We start from the raw sequence: 16,364 nt of genomic DNA, 5'->3' as shown, positions 1-16,364 counted from the left end.
GATTTTGAGAGCGCATGATTCATTTTGAAACGTGAGGACATGAGATTTGGGAGGGGTTGGGGCAGAATTAAATGGTTTGGCTGTGCCCCCGCACAAATCTCATCTTGAGTTCCCATGTGTCGTCGGAGGGACCCGGTAGGAGGTAATTGAATAATGGGGGCAGGTCTTTCCCATGCTCTTCTCATGATCACTAATAAATCTCATGAGATCTGATGGTTTTAAAAAGGGGAGTTTCCATATAAAATCTCTCTTATCTGTAACCATGTAAGATGTGCCTTTCACCTTCCACTATAATTGTGAGGCCTCTTCAGCCACGTGGAACTGTAAGTCCAATAAACCTCTTTCTCTTGTAAATTGCCCAGTCTCAGGTATGTCTTTATCAGTGGTGTGAAAATGGACTAATATAAGTAATATTTCATTGTGTAAATATACCACATTTTCTTTATCCAGTCATCCATTAATGGATACAGGTTGATTTTATATCTTTGCTATTGTGCAAAGTGCTACAATAAACATAGAAGTACAGGTGTATTTTTGGTATAATGATTTCTTTTCCTTAGGGGATATACCCACTATTAGGGTTGCTGGATGAAATTAAAAGATATATTTTAAAAAATATGTGTTAGTGTGTGTATGATATTTTAAATCTAGAAAGTTAGATATATTGTCTCATCTTAAAATCTGCCAAAAGAGCCAAGCTTTAATTTGAGAAAGAAATATAACACATCACATTCTATATTGCTTACTATATCCTGGCACTGGTCAAAATGTTTTACATATATATCAACTTATTTAATGGAACAAGGATCATAATCTTTCAACAACAGCTAAATAATTTTAACAACCAAGCAGCTGATATAGAAATAACTGTTTATAGATGGAACTACTGAGTTTACTCACAGAGGTAGATGTTTGCCAGCTATTGGTTTGGTGAAAGCATAGCTGTTATATGACACTTGTGTGAAGGAATAAAAGGTACTTGCCTTTGGAAATGAATATAAGGATACTGAAGCGTCATTGAGTTTTTCACTGGCATTATAATTTGTTTCAAGTATCTGATCATAATACTATGCATGCTTCTTTTTGTAAGCTCTCTTCTCACTATACCACCATAATGTTAGCAGAAGGAGTGTGGGTGAATCTATCTCCTGCTACTAAATCAGCTGAAAGAGTTACATTTGGCTACCTACCACAAATTAGAAATTCAGTAGAAAGAAGCTTAATCTGATGGCTCCACAAGGAAAATTAACAGATTAAGAAGGTGTATGTACATCTGTGTATCTGTCATAAATAATGACAAAATGCTTTGAAATATCTACCAAAGGAAAATAGAATTAATTTATGATTGGGATACTTTATTTATATTAATTAATATGATAATTATTTTAAGCAGCATTATTTGATACAAATGAATTATAAATAGAAATCAAATCAAAGTAAAATAAAATATTCCTATGAGGAAAATAAAATATGATTAGATTTCTTTACATAAACTGCACTTCATACATAGCCCATTTTTAATCATAATAAGGATGTAGGTTTAGTCAAAACATTAACCGTGTTAAAAGTTAATTCTACCAACTGATTTGTGAGAAATTGAGCGTAAAGCTGCCTCAGTGTGTACATATTCCCAGTCATTCCACTTTAAACAGTCCTCACTTTTACTCATAAAATCATGAGGATTACTGTAACATTTTCAACCTATATGGCATAAACCTCAAAATAATAACCCATTTATTTAAAAAATTTTAATTGCAAAATAAGTTTAATAGAGATACAATATCTCATCAAATATTGAGCCTATAGATTATGAAATATTGATGCACAGTCCTTAGAATAGTATTATAAAGAGATCACAGTGACCAGCAGGCATGCATTCTGTGCTCAATCCTTGGCATCACATACCAGCTTTAGTTACTGAATAGCAGTTAGCTGTGACACGCCCAACAGACAATCAATACTCTTTAATAGCAACCATTGTAGATTCCATGTCTTAAACTAAATCGTCCATAAATATGTTCGCTAGTGAGGCTTTTAAAAAGCCAAACCATTAATCCCAGCACTTTGGGAGGCTGAGCTGGGCCGATCAAAAAGTCAGGAGATCGAGAACATCCTGGCCAACACGGTGAAACCCCGTTTCTACTAAAAAAAATACAAAAAACTAGCCAGGCGCGGTGGCGGTGCCTGTAGCTCCAGCTACTCAGGAGGCTGAGGCAGGAGAATGGCGGGAACCCGGGAGGCGGAGCCTGCAGTGAGCCCAGATTGCGCCCCTGCACTCCAGTCTGGGCGACAGAGCGAGACTGTCTCAAAAACAAAACAAAACAAAAGCCAAACCATTGACTGCCAAAAGTGATTTGCCAGGTCAGGAAAAGGCTATACAATATAGTGACTGAGGAGCTGCACACTGGTTTGAATTTATCCCTACAGTCTGTTTAAATTACATCATCTTTCTATTTCTCTACTTCTCTATCAGTAAAATGGGCATAATCCCAGTACCCACCTCTCTGAAACATCATGATATTACATTGAGTTAAAAATGCAGGAATTTTAGAATACCACTACTTTATTAGCTGTTAATGATAGCTAAAATGATAGCTCAATTTTGAGCGGTGGTAGTTTCTCTCAAACTAATTCATTCTATTAGAAAAACAAATATCCACGTAAAGCAAAACCAGACTTGGAAGAAATATTGAAAGCAGTTAGCTGATTGTTTAACTCGAAGGCCTAAACATCCTTATCCCAATGCCTAAATTCAAGTCAAATTGTAGGATGCATTTCTCTTTCTACCTGTGCTTCCTGTCTCCCTTCCATCTTTCCCCATTCATGTATGACATATGTCCCCATTTTGATGAAGTAAACATTTTGTGCCTCAATTTCTCATTTTAAAAACCTAGAAAGTTTTAGCTTTTTGTATAAAATTTAATATGGAGTTGAAGGTGGGCTAGTAACAACAATATTTGGGGATTATTTTCTATTATCTCATCTTTCACTTTTTAAACAAAGGCCCAGAACTAATCAGGCTCTAAGAAACTGGCACTACTGAAAATATATACAAATTTGGGAAAGATAACTTAATTAAAAGATTGTTGATTTGCATTGAGAAACAACCACCATAAGATCCAAAATGCCTGAGCATTCTGTTCCCTGCCAAATTGTAATCTCTTAGCTTTGGCCACCATAATTGTCAAAGCACAAGGAATTTTAGTCTCTGTTTCTGAAAATGTCCAAGGTATTCACCTTTTCAAAAAAGAAAAAAAGTCTCAGCTCCTACTGTTGATTTAAATTCTTTTATAAATCTCTATCAAACTTTTCATGTTTACAGTTCTTATGCAATAATAAAACAAATCCAATACATGTATAACCACACAATCAATAAATTATAATTAAGAATTTATATCAAATGATAAATAATATAGTTTTGTTGGAATTAATTTGACAATGTTTGATTCAGTTACAAACAGAGATATAACTAAATGTATTTAAAATATTAAAAGATGAATTGCTATCAATTGTTTTGAATTTTAAACTAAAAATAAATAGTTCCTATAAAATTATTATTAAATGTTCTAATAATTGTACAGAATCCAGAGCAACTCTTTTCCCAGTTTACCGTATACTAATGTGTGCTTAGATCAGTGTTACATTACATAGCATGCTGTAGGAAAGACAGGATGGGCATTCATTAAACTAGCTCTGATTTAACTTGTCCTCTGTCATTTTGTGAATATAATCCAGGGACTACCTACTCCTTAACTTCTCAAATCTGTTTTCTTACCTATAAATAATAATTGCTACCTGAAAGAAATTGTGGGGCATATGAGATTTAATTAACACATGTTAATCATAGCACATGTCCTAGTATTTAGTAGATATTTAGTAATTATTAGACAAAGCCAATTTATTTTCCTTTGGAGTAATAAAGATTTAAATATTTGCCATAGGTTGTATTATGCAATTATATTTACCCAAAATTTTGAGGAAATATAATTTTTTACAACTTTCCCATATTTCTAGAAAAAGAAAAGGTAGCTTTTCAGAAACGGCACTAACATAATTGGTAGTTTTTCTTGATGAATATTTCTGAGAGAGATTACAGAAGTTATATATTAAAAATAAGTAACTTCAAGTAAAAGCCATGATCTGCCTTGCAGTGCTCAAATAAGTTCTTTCATATATTCACAATGATTTATTTTCTCATGACAGGACTTTATAATGAAACGATCTTACTCTTGGAGATTTTAGTAGATTTCAGCCTTAGAACTGTGGACATTGATTAATAAGAGCAAAACGATATTGAGTAAATAGTAATGCAAAAAGGATTAGATTGTGCAATCAGTATCATGAGAATCAGAAAGCTTATCCAATGTAAGTTACTAATTATTCAAAGGAAACAATTAATCATGAGACAAAGAACAAACAAAAATGGGTCCAAGACGACGAACTTAACTCTCTAGGCCTTTTCTTACGCCGTGAGGATACATCTGGCACAGATTAAAATATGAAGTTCTCCAGAACACATATGGAGTCACATCACATACACAGCAGGAGTAACTTTTGGTATAAAATATAGTCATTTGTCTTCCGATAATCATGCCTCATAAATCTTTGAAATTCATGGCTGTTTGCTATTGACAAGGCTAGAAAATCAGGCATCTCTTGCCAAAAGTATTTCCAAAATAAGAACTGTCCCACCAGCAAAAATCATCAATTTGTTTGCCAGGATGACAGTCATTATTATAGTCTCCAGGTACCAAATTCTGATTAAAGGAGAAAATGTATTTTATGCTTGCTGTTTAATTATTTACTTTCTAGGATTATAAGATAAAAACAAAATTTGGCAAATAGTGGGCCCATTAACTGAATGAAGAGTGAAGTGTGAGGCTGTTCATAAATTGTGACCACTTGAATAGGACAGAGTCAGGACCAATAACAGAGTAGAGATCAAGATACACCTGCACACGAGGCAAGTAGGCAACCAGGAATTGACATCATGCCAGAAATGGAAGTTGAGACAAAGAAGACTATCTAATAGGCAGTAAATAAGAAAAACTAGAAGAACATAGGCATAGAAAGGAAAAAAAATCAAAAGATTTGAAGGAGTCAGACTGTGGGTCTAGGTAGAGTCAGAAATCATTCAAGCCATCGGGGCATCGATGGCGCCATAAGCAGCCATCCGTCGCCCTATATTCTCCAAGAGCAGAGGCCAGTATCAAGCAGGTGAGAGCAGATGTGCAGTCATTGCAGCCTGGGAAGGAAGCTGTCTACGTAAAAACTGTACCTTTATGCCAAACCTTTCAACCAAATATTACACAATCAATAACCAAAAAGCTATACAATATAGTGACAATAACCAATTAAAGTGAGCTTGAGGAGCTAAAAACAAAATATTCCTGGGTTGCTTCCTCCTGCTACTTGCTCTTTATTTTCTGCCTATATTTAACTCCCCAACTACTTTTTTGGTAAGATTTTAATGTCATTCATAGAACTTTGTTCATCATTTGATGTTGGTAGTAGAGCCAACTTCTCTACTCTTCATTTTCTTTTTTTATATGGATGTTTTTATTTCCAACTTTTATTTTAAGGGTACATGTGCAGATGTGCAGGTTTATTACATAGGTACATGTGTGTCATGGGGATTTGCTGCACAGATCATCCCATCACCTAGGTATTAAGCTCAGCTTGCATTAGCTATTTTTCCTGATGCTGTCCCTCCTCCTGCCCCCCACCAGCAGATCCTAGTGTGTGCTGTTCCTCACCCCATGTGTTCTCATCATTTAGCTCCCACTTATAAGTGAGAACATACAGTGTTTGGTTTTCTGTTCCTGCATTAGTTTTATAAGGATAATGGCCTCCAACTTCATCCACGTCCTTACAAAGGACATGATCTGATTTGTTTTTACAGCTGCATAATATTTCTTGGTGTATATGTGTGATATTTTCTTCATCCAGTCTATCACTGATGGGCATTTAAGTTAATTCTGTGTCTTTGTTGTGAATAGTGCTGCAATTATATACTTGTGCATGTATCTTTACAATAGAATAATTTATATTCCTTTGGGAATTACCCAGTAATCGGATTGCTAGGTTGAACGGTATTTTTGGCTTTATGGCTTTGAATAATCGCCACACCGTCATCCACAATGGTTGAATTAATTTACACTTCCAACAACAGTGTGAAAGAGTTCCTTTTTCTCCACAACCTCAATAGCATCTGTTATGTTTGACTTTTTAATAATTGCCATTCTGACTGGTGTTAAATGGTATCTCATTGCGGTTTTGATTTGCATTTCTCTAATGATGACTGATGAGCTTTTTTGCATATGTTTGTTGGCCACATGTATGTCTTCTTTTGAGAAGTGTCTGTTCATGTCCTTTGCCCACTTTTTAATGACGTTATTTGCCTTTTCTTGTAAATTTGTTTGAGTTCTTTATAGATGCTGGATATTAGACATTTGCTAGACGGATTGATGGCAAAAATTTTCTCCCTTTCTGTAGGTTGTCTGTTTACTCTATTGATAGTTGTTTTTGTGTGTGTGTGTGTGCGCGTGCGCACGTGCTGTGAAGAAACGCTTTAGTTTAATTGGGTTCTATTTGTCAACTTTTGCTTTTTTTGTAATTGCTTTTGGCATCTTGGTCATGAAATCTTTGTCAGTGTCTGTGTCCTGAATAATATTGCCTAGGTTTACTTCTAGGGTTTTTACAGTTTGGCATTTCACATTTAAGTCTTTATTCCATCTTGGATTGATTTTGTATATGGTGTAAAGAAGGAGTCCAGTTCCAGTTTTTCAACTAATGCCAGCCAGTTATCCCAGCATCATTTATTAAATAGGGAATCATTTCCCCATTGCTTGTTTTTGTCAGGTTTGTCAAAGATCAGATGGTTGCAGGTGTGCAGCATTATTTCTGGGTTCTCTATCCTGTTCCATTGGTCTGTCTGTTCTTGTACCAGTACCATGCTGTTTTGGTTACTTTAGCCCTTTGTATAGTTTGAAGTCGGGCAGTGTGATAACTTTCAGCCTTGTCCTTTTTGGTGAGGGTTGCCTTGGCTATTCAGGCTCTTTTTTGGGTCCATATGAATTTTAAAATAGTTTTTTTTTCTAATTATGTACAGAATGCCTATGGTAGTTTAATAGGATGCATTGAATCTGTAAATTGCTTTGGGCAGTATGGCCTTTTTAATGATATTGATTCTTCCTATTCATGAGCGTGGAATGTTTTCCATTTGTTTGTGTCTTCTCTACTTTGAGCAGTGGTTTGTAGTTCTCTTTGGAGATGTCCTTCACTTCCCTTGTTAGCTGTATTCCTAGCTATTTTATTCATTTTGTAGCAATTGTGAAGGGGAGTTCATTCCTGATTTGGCTCTCAGCTTGCCTGTTGTTAGCATACAGAAATGCTGGTAATTTTTGCACATTGATTTTGTATCCTGAGACTTTGATGAGTTTGCTTATCAGCTTAAGAGGCTTTTGGGTAGAAATGATGGGGTTTTCTAGATATAGGATCATGTCTGAAAACAAAGATAGTTTGATTTCTCTTTCTATTTGAATATGCTTTATTTCTTTCTCTTGCCTGATTGCCCTGGCCAGGACTTCCAATGCTATGCTGAATAGGGATAGTGAGAGAGGACAACCTTGTCTTGTGCTGTTTTTCAAGGGGAATGCTTCCAGTTATTGCCCATTCAGTACAATATTGGCTCTGGGTTTGCATGTATGGCTCTTATTGTTTTGAGGTATATTCCTTTAATACCTACTTTATTGAGAGTCCTACCAACCAAAAAAAGTTCAGGACCAGAAGGATTCACAGCTGAGTTCTACCAGAGGTATAAAGAAGAGCTGGAACAATTCCTACTTAAAGTATTCCAAGAAACTGAGGAGGAGGGACTCCTCCCTAACTCATTCTATGAGGCCACCATTATCCTGACACCAAATCCTGGCAATGGCACAACAGAAAAAGTAAACTTCAGGCCAATATCCTTGATGAACATCAATGCAAAAATCCTCAACAAAATACTGGCAAACCAAATCCAGACACACATCAAATAGCTTATCCAACATGATCAAGTACGCTTCATCCCCAGGGTGCAAGTCTAGTTCAACATACACAAATCAATAAAAGTGATTCATCACATAAACTGGACTAAACCCAAAAACCACATGATTACCTCAATATATGCAGAAAAGGCCTTTATAAAGTTCAATATGGCTTCTGGTCTAGTCTTCATTTTCTTTGCCTTCCATGGATAGCAGTTGACATTCACCCAGAAGATTCTACTCATTCCCATCCACACTGAGCATCTATCCTATTCCACCTGATCCCAATGCTGGACTGCAATCTATAATATCAAATTGATGTCCTTTCCTCCCCAAGAAATAGGATTTTCTCAGATTTCCTTGAGAAAAAAAATTGGCAGCATGAGTCAAAGTCAAGGTAGGTTTGATTTAAATTATAGCTATATAACGTCAAGTTAGCAGACCCAGATAACACATTTCAGTGATGAACAACTAAGTGCCAGATTCTAGGCTACTGTTTTTACATGAGTTATGCAGAAACACAATTTTTTCTATCTTTCATTTTAAGGAAAAAATTTCATGATGCTTTTCTTGGTTTATTGGACACAACTTCTAAGACATTTCAATTCTCTGTGAATTTTGATACTATAGGGAACCAGGACATGACACTAATTGAATAGATTCCTCAGAGACCTACAAGCTGTCAACTGTATAAAGATTTCTTTTTGTAATGCAATGTTTTGGTTCATTGCACACAACATCAAAACACTCAGATCAGAGAGAATGCAAAAGACGTTTTAACAGATACTTAAGAACAGAATACATTTGACCCCTCAAAGTGTCCCAGGAAGAGTAATTATTTAAAACATTTTTCTATATTCCTGACAAAACAATAGAGTCCCATAGTTAACTATAACTTAAAATAGTGGCTTAACAATTATCTTTGACGCCTAGGTGAACATTTATTTTTCTTGTCCCTATTATTATACAATAAAAGTCCAAAAATACATAAAGTCACCTACCTACAATGACAAAAAAAATTGGCAGTGTGAGCCTGGGGTTGGCCTGGAAGCAAGCCATGAGCACTAACGCATTTGTATGCACTTGACTGTCTAGTAAAGCAGATCAATTATACAGCTGCCAAAAGGCAGCTTAGTGATGGAAAATTCTTTCAGTAGCTTTTTAGTTTATTTGATTGATTATGTACGACCCAGTGATAGCAGTTTGAATTTGATTGTAGATAGAAAAGAAAAAGAAAGCAAACCAAGCTATATTACTTAAAAGAGCAAGTACACGGAGAACTAGGCATGCAATTATTCATTCCATACTAGTGAATATTAGTTTTTGAGAAATTAAAAAATATACTTCTTTGTATTTCCAGGTATTGATTTTAATCTGATTAAATGAAATAACCACGTGTCAACCTGGGGGAAAGACTGCGTGAAGACCATCATGATCATCTCAAAACTCAAAGGAATTTGCATCCAGAATGGCTTAACTTTGAGAATAGGTACCTGAGCAAAGAAAAGGGTTAATTCATCTGGTTGTAATAGATTTAGAAGAAAGCTATGGATTTAGAAGAAAACCCACTTGACTACCTAAACAGCTTTATGTCATTTCCAGCTTTCGTATCTCTCTACTTTGGAGGTAGATTTTGAAAACCAGATTCTATTTTGAGGCTTCTCTTGCCAAAGGAATTGTCATGACTCTTCTGTTTACTTCACAGGACCCAACTTTAACACCATTCTAATCTTTTCCAATTCAACTCCCTATGCTTTGTTTTCATCGAGGGAGTTAATCAAATAATAACCATAATCATAGTAATAGTAATAATTATGACTATAATTAAGTTGTATTTAAATACTAAGTGCTTTGCCTGTATACACACATTTTATCCTCACAACTATAGGAGGTAGCAACTAGTGTCATACTGAGGCATACAAAGGTGAAGTAAGTCACCCAATTTTAAGTGGCAGAAGAAATTTTTGTGCCCGTATGGTGTGGCTCAAAGCCTGCACACTTGAACACTATACCAGATAACATGGACTACTAGGCAGGATTAAAGAGAAGTGGCATAATTGTACCACAATTGGTATACTAAAGGAAAATTTGGTAAATATTGTTTCTAAGAGGAATACTTTGATTTTGTAGAACAGAACAATATAAGTGAACTAATTATTGTTTAGGAAGGATTTTAAGCTCATATTGATTTAGACTGCCTCATTGGGGACGTGTGCCTTAAATACCCTCTTACTCCTTTTTCATCTTAGAGAGAGGTTTTCTTCCCTTTTTTGTGAGACAGTGTCTCACTTTGTCAGTCAGGCTGAGTGCAGTGGCAGTCATAGCTCACTGTAGCCTCTACCTTCTGAGCTCGAGTGAGCCTCCTGTCTCGGGCTACAGGGGTGCACCACCACCTCTTATTTTTTGGTAGAGATGGGATTTCAGCATTTTGCCCAGCCTGGTCACTTGGAGAGAGGTTTCTAGTCGCATATTCAGTATGTTACTTTTCTTTAGATCTTGCTTATTCAATATTTTAATCAAAGGCATGAATAAAGATATAGACTGCAAACATACGTTGGCTTATTTAATGCCAGACTCAAAAATAATATGCCTAAGTATATAAAACCAAATGTAGTAGAAACAAGTATCAAGTTTTATCTTTAGTTTTATGAAAGGTATTTTTTAAGATCTTTAAACTTGAAACACATTCACAGTGTTATGTAAGTTTTGGTTCATTTGTCTTGCTCTGCTTCTGTATAATAGGTATAAGATGATTTTTCAGAATTCTTAGCCACTATATAGTACTTATCTCCTAGAACTTGTTCAATAATAATTGTTAGATGGATTCATGGACTAAAGAATTAATAGATATAGATATAGTTTTATTTTACAAAGATCAGAATTAATTTACTAAAATCCAAGTTTCTGCTAGTAATATTAAACACATGTGGATAAACTACAAGAATGATAAAAATATTGCATTGTAAGAGACATTAAAAACTTGATATATTGTTAGACAACAACAGTATATTACGATTGTTTTTCAGGCCTCTCATTCCAAGAGAGATTTTAATACAATGCAAAGCATCAAAAATAACTTTAAAATGTGATGAATGCTGCGAAATTCATGAAACATGAATAAAACCTTAGGATATTCCATGTTTATTTCAAAGAAGATAAGAAATTGATTTTTACTTAAAGGCTTTCCAAAGCAAGATTAGAAATGTTGTGTTTTTCCAGATACGTATTTCAGAAAAGCCAATTTAATCTCAAACTCTGAAAGTCATTTCATAAAGGATATTGGCAATCATTGCATCTGCTACTTCACAAGGTTTTGTACTCTTTGAAAGGTGTCAAGCAGATCACCTTTCAAAAATGTTCCAGTTTTCTACTGAATGAACTATAAAGGCCTTCCAATTCCATATTCAAAAGATTGTGCAATTCCATGATTTGAAAAATGATATAAAGTCCTAATGAATTCATTCTGCAGCCTGTGGACAGTTTGAGTACTTCGGTGTGATGAGATGAAGACAGGTAGTTGGAATGGATGTAATAAGTAAGAGGATGTGGTTAAAAAATATCGAGAAAAGTTTCATTATACAGAAGTCCTGGTTTAAAAAAATGCCTTGGGGCTGGGCCAGTGGCTCACACCTCTACTCCCAGCACTTTGGGAGGCTGAGGCGGGTGGATCACTTGAGCTCAGGAGTACGAGACCAGCCTAGCCAACATGGTGAAACCCCGTCTCTACTAAAAATACAAAAATTAGCTGGGCATGATTGGGGGCACCTGTAATACCAGCTACTCAGGAAGCTGAGGCAGGAGAATCACTTAAGCCCAGGAGGCAGAAGTTGCAGTGAGCTGATATCGCACCACTGTACTCCAGCCTGGACAACAAAGTGAGAATCCACCTCAAAAAAAAATAATAATAAATAAATAACAGACATTGAAATATTGATGAGTTCAGAGCTGGTTAAATTTCTCAGATTTCTTCAACTGATGCTTTTTTGACGGAGATACAGATAGAATTGCCACTTGGACATGGTCTTTTAAAAAATAAAAACATGTTTAAATTTGATAGAATGGCAAGTTAATAAAATCAAGAATGATAGGTTTTTAAAATTGCAAAGTGGGAAAAATACTGTACAAACTGTGGCTGGGCAGTACTAACCTGAATGAAGACTAAAAGTAACAGTTATACACTCCCTCTTGACTGAATATCTTGGATATCACACCTGGGTAACTTTACAGAGACATGTAGTTCCCATGTGGGTAATATGGATACATACTAAGATATAATATGACATTGTTAAATCTGAAATGAGGTTATAAAAATAATTATCATTTCAAACATCAGGTCTGATTTTTTTTCATAATTATATTTATATAGTACAATGTGATGTTTTGGTATGTCTACAATTTAGAGTGATTAAATCGAGCTAATTAACATATCCATCACTTCACTTCCTTGATATTTTTGTGGTGACACATTTGAAACTACTCTTAGTTATTTTGAAATATACAACATATTATTATTGATTACAGTCATCCTGCTTTGCAGTAGATCTCAAAATTTATTCCTCTTGTCTAGCTGAAACTTTGTAACTTTGGACCAGTAATTCCCCATTCCTTCACTCCTCACCTACCCACTGCCTCTGGGAACCATTATTCTTCGATGAATACAACTTTTTTTAATGCTTTAAGTTCTGGGATACATGTGCAGGACATGCAGGTTTGTTACATATAATCTTACTGCATATTTCCATCCCTTGGTTTTTTGTTTAAGAAATACTTACTTATGCCTAGAACCTATTCCAGACCAATTAAATCAGAATTTCAGATGAGTGGCCTGTGAGCCTGTGTTTTTAAAAAGTTACCCAGATATTCTGAATATCAAGCAAAGGATGATAGCTGCTGTCTCTAAATCCTGAAGAGCCTAAATTTCCAAAAAAGAGTTTGTTTTATTCTGAAGATTTGAGTGCCATAGCAATGTCAAAAAGATGGACTGTAGAGGAATAAAAATGAAAAGGAGGAAAAGACCAGTTTAAAAAATATAATATAGTCCACGTGAGAGAAGATGATGGTAGGGAATATGAGGCTAGATAGAGTAGAATTATATCAGAGGTAAAATTAAGTGGGTTTGGCGATGTAACAGATACAGTGAAGGAAGGGGGTGAGATGAATGGACAGGAGGTAAAAAAAAAAAACGGTGGAGTGTCTGGCTTTGATAACCAGGTGTGTCGTATTCCCATAACTTGCCTATGCAAAGCAGGAGAGGAGTAAGTTGGAAGAGGAAGCATGGGAGAAGAGAAGAGGAGGAGTTCCATAATGAGCATGTAGAGATCGTGAGTACCATGGGAAGCCCATGTGTGTCTCTAGCAGAAAAGGAATGTTGAAAATATAGGTACAGATTCAAGAGGAATAAAATGACAGGTGTTTCTGGAGGCATGGCTGCAAATTAAATAACTCTTAAGAGATTATAGAGCATAAGAGCAGAGGATGGAGGGCCAGCTCCTGAGAAGCACCAGAATTTAAGAGCTGATGAGAGAAGCCTAGAAAGAATAGCAACGGGAGACCTTAGAGGCATAAGTAAGCCAAGCAAACATGGCGTAACAGAAGCTTATAACAGAAGGTAATTTAAAGAATGAGAGGCCAACTTCCATATACTTACTTACATAAAACACAAAACAGAAACTGGAGCCTGCAAATGAATACAGCCAAGAATCAAAAGTTTGACCAACACTTCAAGGCTGGCACTATTGGCAACTTGATAATGTTTGTATCAGTTGGGATTATCCCGTGAATTAATGAAAATTTAGCTACAGGGCACATAGGATCAACTTCAAGCAACCTGAGGTTAATAATTGTGAATTACCCATTTTTTTATCACCACTCCTCCAACGTATTCCATAACACCTAGAGGATGGTGAGTGATTATTATATCTCTATACCTTTTGTTATTCAGTAGCAAGATTAGATCCAAAGTGAGAGCACATGAGAAGTTAATGTCATATTCATTCATTTTTATTGCATATTTAAGTTGTTTTGATACACATATACATAGTAAAATAGTTTCAATAGTCAAGCAAATTAACATATCCGTCATCTCAGTTACCTTTTTTTTTTTTATACTTTAAGTTTTAGGGTACATGTGCACAATATGCAGGTTTGTTACGTATGTATACATATGCCCTGTTGGTGTGCTGCACCCATTAACTCATTTAACATTAGGTATATCTCCTAATGCTATCCCTAACCCCCCACCACACAACAGACCCTGGTGTGTGATGTTCCCTTTCCTGTGTCCATGTGTTCTCATTGTTCAATTCTCACCTATGACTGAGAACATGCGGTGTTTGGTTTTTTGTCCTTGCAATAGTTTGCTGAGAATGATGGTTTCCAGCTTCATCCATGTCCCTACAAAGGACATGACCTCATCATTTTTTATGGCTGCATAGTATTCCATGGTGTATATGTGCCACATTTTCTTAATCCAGTCTATCATTGTTGGATATTTCGGTTGGTTCCAAATCTTTGCTATTGTGAATAGTGCCACCATAAACATACGTGTGCATGTGTATTTATAGCAGCATGATTTATAATCCTTTAGGTATATACCCAGTAATGGGATGGCTGGGTCAAATGGTATTTCTAGTTCTAGATCCCTGAGGAATTGCCACACTGACTTCCACAATAGTTGAACTACTTTACAGTCCCACCAACAGTGTAAAAGTGTTCCTATTTCTCCACATCTTCTCCAGCACCAGTTGTTTCCTGACTTTTTAATGATCGCCATTCTAACTGGTGTGAGATGCTATTTCATTGTGGTTTTGATTTGCATTTCTCTGATGGCTGGCGATGATGAGCATTTTTTCATGTGTCTGTTGGCTGCATAAATGTCTTCTTTCGAGAAGTGTCTGTTCATATCCTTCACCCACTTGTTGATGGGGTTGTTTTTTTCTTGTAAATTTGTTTGAGTTCATTGTAGATTCTGGATATTAGCCCTTTGTCAGATGGGTAGACTGCAAAAATTTTCTCCCATTCTGTAGGTTGCCTGTTCACTCTGATGGTAGTTTCTTTTGCTGTGCAGAACCTCTTTAGTTTAATTAGATCCCATTTGTCAATTTTGGCTTTTGTTGCCATTGCTTTTGGTGTTTTAGACATGAAGTCCTTGCCCATGCCTATGTCCTGAATGGTATTGCCTAGACTGTCTTCTAGGGTTTTTACGGTTTTAGGTCTAACATGTAAGTCTTTAATTCATCTTGAATTAATTTTTGTATAAGGTATAAGGAAGGGATCCAGTTTCAGCTTTCTACATATGGCTAGCCAGTTTTCCCAGCACCATTTATTAAATAAGGAATCCTTTCCCCATAGCTTGTTTTTGTCAGGTTTGCCAAATATCAGATGGTTGTAGATATGCGGCATTATTTCTGAGGCCTCTGTTCTGATCCATTGATCTATGTCTCTGTTGTGCTACCAGTACCATGCTGTTTTGGTTACTGTAGCCTTGTAGTATAGTTTGAAGTCAGGTAGCATGATGCCTCCAGCTTCATTCTTTTGCCTTAGGATTGAATTGGTGATGTGGGCTCTTTTTTGGTTCCATATGAACTTTAAAGTAGTTTTATCCAATTCTGTGAAGAAAGTCATTGGTAGCTTGATGGGGATGGCACTGAATCTATAAATTACCTTGGGCAGTATGGCCATTTTCACGATATTGATTCTTCCTACCCATGGGCATGGAATGTTCTTCCATTTGTTTGTATTCTCTTATTTCATTGAGCAGTGGTTTGTAGTTCTCCTTGAAGAGGTCCTTCACATCGCTTGTAAGTTGGATTCCTATGTATTTTATTCTCTTTGAAGCAATTGCGAATGGGAGTTCACTCATGATTTGGCTCTCTGTTTGTTACTGGTGTATAAGAATGCTTGTGATTTTTGAACAGTGATTTTGTATCCTGAGACTTTGCTGAAGTTGCTTATCAGCTTAAGGAGATTTTGGGCTGAGATGATGGGGTTTTCTAGATATACCATCATGTCATCTGCAAACGGACAATGTGACTTCTTCTTTTCCTAAGTGAATACCCTTTATTTCCTTCTCCTGCCTGATTGCCCTGGCCAGAACTTCCAACACTATGTCGAATAGGAGTGGTGAGAGAGGGCATCCCTGTCTTCAAAAAATCAATGAATACAGGAGCTGGATTTTTGAAAAGATCAACAAAATTGATAGACCGCCAGCAAGACTAATAAAGAAGAAAAGAGGGAAGAATCAAATAGATGCAGTAAAAAATGATAAAGGGGATATCACCACTGATCCCACAGAAATGCAAACTACCATCAGAGAATACTATAAACACCTCTACGCAA

General features: G+C 36.0%; 1 long non-coding RNA gene across 1 annotated transcript in view; it reads left to right on the top strand.

The window, feature by feature from the left end:
* Positions 1-242: 242 nt before the first annotated feature.
* LOC129490509 (uncharacterized) overlaps positions 243-16,364 on the top strand; it is a 30,055-nt gene continuing 13,933 nt past the window's right edge. The window contains exons 1-2 of the long non-coding RNA XR_008660269.2: positions 243-323; positions 9,388-9,516. This is a non-coding gene — a long non-coding RNA (uncharacterized lncRNA). The remainder of the gene's footprint in view (positions 324-9,387; positions 9,517-16,364) is intronic.

The sequence above is a fragment of the Symphalangus syndactylus genome, chromosome 9, assembly GCF_028878055.3.
Source record: "Symphalangus syndactylus isolate Jambi chromosome 9, NHGRI_mSymSyn1-v2.1_pri, whole genome shotgun sequence".
Classification (NCBI taxonomy): Eukaryota; Metazoa; Chordata; class Mammalia; order Primates; family Hylobatidae; genus Symphalangus; species Symphalangus syndactylus.
The sequence above is the reverse complement of the archived record's forward strand: the minus strand, read 5'-3'. Positions and strand labels throughout refer to the sequence as shown.